Here is a 5,119-nt window from a genome sequence, read left to right as displayed (position 1 = left end):
TCAAACTCGATTCAACATGCAAGGATGGGAAAAGATCATAGTGTATGAGGTGAATAATGTATCAAGGAAGCATATAAGATGAAAGAAAGTGAATTTAGAAAGTGTTTAAGAAGAAAAGTGTGAGATATGTAATGTATGGAAAGGTGATATAGATGGAGAGATATGGAAAAATTAGGAATAAAGTGGACCCCCAACTCAAATGACGAAAAGAGCGACTCATGCATGAACCTAAGACATGGTCATGGTGTGAAAAGAGTATGTACAAAGTGTGTGAATACTTGTGAGTGTAAGTGATATGTTCGAGACTCATGTCATGACCATGTGACTAGACTATGTGACTAGACTCAAACAAAGACTAAGTTAAGACTTCTCGTTTGTGCACTAAATTTGACATGCTGTAGTATTTTAAACATAACTTTAGATTTGTGACTCCGAATTAGAAGGAACAAACGCCAAATGAAATATAAAACTCAAGGCTACACATCCTTAGGCTGTACGACTCGTAACTCTTCCTAGAATTCCGGATATGACCAAAACAAGTTGACACTTGTGCAGTTTACGGGAATAAAATCCGGGTTGGCTCAAAAAAACAATGACTCGATTTTAGACATATTTATTAGCTCAAAATAATTATTAAATTAATTAATCAAAGTCCTTTAGTCCTAAGTTAGTTTCTTTAAGCATATTTATAATTACAAGTCAAACCAAACGGTCAGTTTAATCACATGTAGGTTATGCACAAGCAAAGAATGCACAAGTAGTCAAATAGTCACACTATGATGCAATGAGTTTACGACCTAACCATGGCTCTAGTTCTCTAAAGTTCAAGGATAAGGGTTAGTCAAAAAAGGGTCCATGGTTATGAGTCCGGATGCACCGTGCGGAAGCCTTACCTTTGGAAGGGTTAGCGCGAGTGGATGGAATCCCGCAAGTTAAACTTGCTTCCACGGTTTGGTGAATTTACAAACTCGGATTTACCCTTCGTTGCCAAGAGCATTCGATTGGGTAGATGGAGCGTGAATTCCTAGAGGGTTATGGCCATATGTAGAACACATATGGGTTCAGAAAAGAGGGAAAAACTCAATTAGGAAGTAAAACCGAGCAAACAGTACAAGAACTGGTCGAAACAAGAAGGTTGATTTCTTGCTCAGTATTGGAAGAACTTGGAGAGAGACTACAGTGCCTATCGCAAGGCGACAAAGCCTTAGCAGCTTTCTGTTTTTGAATTTTCCAGTTTTTTACAGCGTTATTTCGATTCTAGTTGTGAAAGATAGTTCCCTTATTTCCTACGTGTATAAATCCTATGTTTTAAACGCATTACGGATGGTCTTTGCAATGCGGACCTTTTTTATGCCTATGCTAATAATGTTAATCAAAATTACGCACATGAAATACTTAGAACTTTTCCAGTCTCATGCACTCATTCTATGTTATTGCCAAAATAAATTTTAGGAATAAAACTAAAAATCCTCCCCAGTGGATTCGCCAAAAAACTATAGGGAATATTTCAAGCATCCCACACTTGAGCCCCACTGTGATCATACACTTAAGCATGGTGGCGTCCAAAGGGAAGGAAGCTAGAGTAAAAGAGTCGACAACAAGTTTTTAGGAACTTGTAAACCGTTCACGAGGTGAAGGTTACACCCCTTAACGATCCAAGAGATCGTTAACTCCAATAGGTCTGGAACCATGATTGGATGTTCGGGGATGAAGGTACAAATTCGACTTAAAAGAGATTGAACCTGCCTTAATAATAGGCCTCTACTTTATTCTTCTCGCATTTATGTGCGTTTTTTGACTAACATACAATCAATAGGTTAACCTTAAATCTGTTTAATCTATGTTGGTTGAATATCAATGCACAAACAAATCTATTATTGGCTATCACTTGAATTATAATCATATTAGCCCTAAGCAAGATTCTTAATTATCTTATTAAGTGTGATTACTGTAGGAGTTTATAGATACTATGCAGCGGAAAAACATGAATCATATTCAATCAAGTACCAATTCCTAGAATCGCATGCATAACACACAAGACACATAATCATACCTTTGACGCGTGAATTCCACGAAGTTATTCGACAGGCAAATCAGGGAGAGAATAGAGCCCCAAGCATTGCTCCTCTACTTAGTCCACGAGATTCGAACGAGCCGTCCACTAATACTAGATTGGTCGAGTGATTGAGGAAAACCGCGATCACCACCTTTATGGACAACCGACCACCGCACGAACCACCACCACCACGAGACACCACTGGTGCCAAGGAGGAGGAGAGAGCCGTGAGAGAGAGGACTATGAGAGGGGTTGGGTTTCGTGTTTCCTAATTAGGGTTTGATCACACTGATCAGTTAATTGCTTCCACTCGTTGCAAACCTAGGCACCTAGTCTATTTATAATCTCATTATAATTAGACTAGGGCACTAAGCCCAAAACCACTTCTAATCCCCATATGGCCGGCCACCTAGAGTGATGAGGCCCATGATGGGCCTCGTCCTCTAATGCTCGATCTAGACCCTTTGTGTGACCTTATAGGATCCGTCCAATTGGGATTTGGGCTATTTTACTAGTCCAAAGATCGTTGGTACCTCTAGATATGGCAAAACGACTACCCAAAAGTACGGACTTAATTATCTCCATAATTTAATCATATTATATATCTAGTAATTGCACACGACGAAGACATAACTCCTTCAATCTCCCACTTGTCTGAGACAAGAGTGCAATATTCAAATTCCTTAAGTCAATATATGTGTCGATTTGATAATATGATTGCATCACATGTCGAGATCATATTAATCTACAAATGGTTTCTTGAAATCTGAGTTAGAATTACAAAACCAAATGATTACTGTGTAATGCATTTGAACGCGGCCACGTATTTTCTGAATTCTCCCTCTTCAAGCAGCCATGACACATTTCCTAATTTAATAGGTAGACTCTATCCAATCTTGTGGTAACATGAATCCCACTCAACTTTTGAAATAACCGAGAAACACCCTTTATAATCTCCAGTTTCGGCTAGACGTTGAAGTGTACCACAGTCACAACATCCATTGAATGAAATCAATGTTCCACTCATGTCAAAGGAATCCACTAATATATACGGAAGCTCTATACTTGAACTTCAAAGGAGGTCAATAGTTCGATCATGCATCATTCATGCATATCCAAGTGATTGACCGAGCATCACTATGCCCCTATAGCCCATGAAACTACGCTATCCAATCAATCTTACATGCTAGTTCATTTATTGAAATCATTTATGTCCACTTTAATGATCTCGAACTAGGAACTTAAATAATATATGAATTTTGTTCACCTGTGGGATTTCAAATCACCAGGTCATCAACCTGATGAGCCCATCAATTCATAATTATTTTGGACATTTTATTTAATTTCCAAAACCATAATTAAATAAGAGAAATAATAATTTCTATTTTAAACATAATTCTGCAAATCGATGCATTTCTCATGTAATATGTTTTCTCAAAACATATACAACTTAAATTACATAACTTGCTTCAATCCTAAGACTTTAATATGACTCTCATACCTTAGTCCATGGAAGGGGTTTAGTGATTTCTTACTCATAATAAAACTTTGCAGAACATAACCTTCCGGTGGTCAATGATCTCATAATTGAGGTGATATCTCATATCCCTTTTGTTTGGATTTGTGATGTGACTCTAGCTTTTTGTTCTTGGGCAAAGGACTGTTAGTCACATGACATTTTAATCCAAACTTTCTTTTTAACTATCTTACTATAGTTTAATACACATATTCAGACATTGAGTATGCAATAGTGTTCTGCTTTGAACTCTTCAAGATCAGTGACCTTTTCCATCCAGACACAAATATGCAATTAGATCACCATCTAGAATCATCTTGCCTGTTTGGAAAACTTGCATTTGTGTAACCTTTTGACAACTTACTTAAATTACCATTTAACACAATAGCTAGAAGAATTCCTCTTAGTTCTTCTCAAGTACTCAAGGATCAGTTCTTGGTAATTCTCCGTATGCTTATTCTGAATTTGCTTTAAACTTGCTACACATGCACAAGTCATATGCAGCATCTTGCTTTGTACATTTCATGGCACAAGTAATGGATCCATTTGCAGAAGCATAAGGTACATTATCCATACAACTCAACTCTATTAGCTTTTGAAGGCACTGAGTTTTACTGAGTGTAATACCATGAAACATGAGAAGACATCCTCTCTTAGAGTCTTACTTCATGAACTTGTCAAGATCCTTATCAACATAAGTATCTCGATTCATTCTAATCCTTCTTCAAGATTCACTTCATGGATCTTAATTCCCAATATGTACTCAACATCTCTTAAGTCTATCATATTGAAACAATCTTTCTAACCACTGCTTGACTTATTCAAGCATTGATATATCATTTCATATGAACTGTATGTCAACTACATACTAGACTAATAAGATCAATTGGTCCCACTAAAGTTCTTATCTCTACAAGATTCCCTTTTTCATTCTACTAAGGAAATCAAACTGTTTGATTGCCTAATCAAAACGAATGTTCCAACTCCCTGATGCTTACTTCAATTCATAAATGAATTTATAAAGTTTGCAAAACTTTATAGGAATTTCAGGATTTCAAAACTCTTAGGTTGTATCATATACATGTTCACCACCAAGAACGTTTCATGAAGGTGATTTTGATATCCATAACTAGAATAATCCGAATAGGCTTACCTAACTAATAGGTTTGACCCCATTTGTAAGACTATCATGGACTAACACATCTTTACAAACATGGAGTCCATACTGAATTTCATGGCTTTAAGCCATTTCCTGAGTTGGCACTTATCCAAAGCTTGCTTGTAGGGCATGGATTCTAACCGTTCTAATAAAAAAAATTAGAATCCACCTTTTCTCAGAATTTCAACAAACTGTTTGTTTTGATCCCAAGTAACCTACGACACAACTACAAAACTTGGAAAAAATACCCCTAATTAAAGACTTGTTATTTAACCAACGGGTCTGTTAGATGTAAAAGATCCAATTTAAATTATAACGGGTCTCTTATGTGTATGATAAAAAAATAAAATAAAAATATGAGACCAGTTATCAAAGCTAACGGGTCTCT

Source organism: Chenopodium album, chromosome 6 (genome assembly GCF_948465745.1).
Source record: "Chenopodium album chromosome 6, dcCheAlbu1.1, whole genome shotgun sequence".
NCBI classification, from domain to species: domain Eukaryota; kingdom Viridiplantae; phylum Streptophyta; class Magnoliopsida; order Caryophyllales; family Amaranthaceae; genus Chenopodium; species Chenopodium album.
This window is presented reverse-complemented; position numbering follows the sequence as displayed.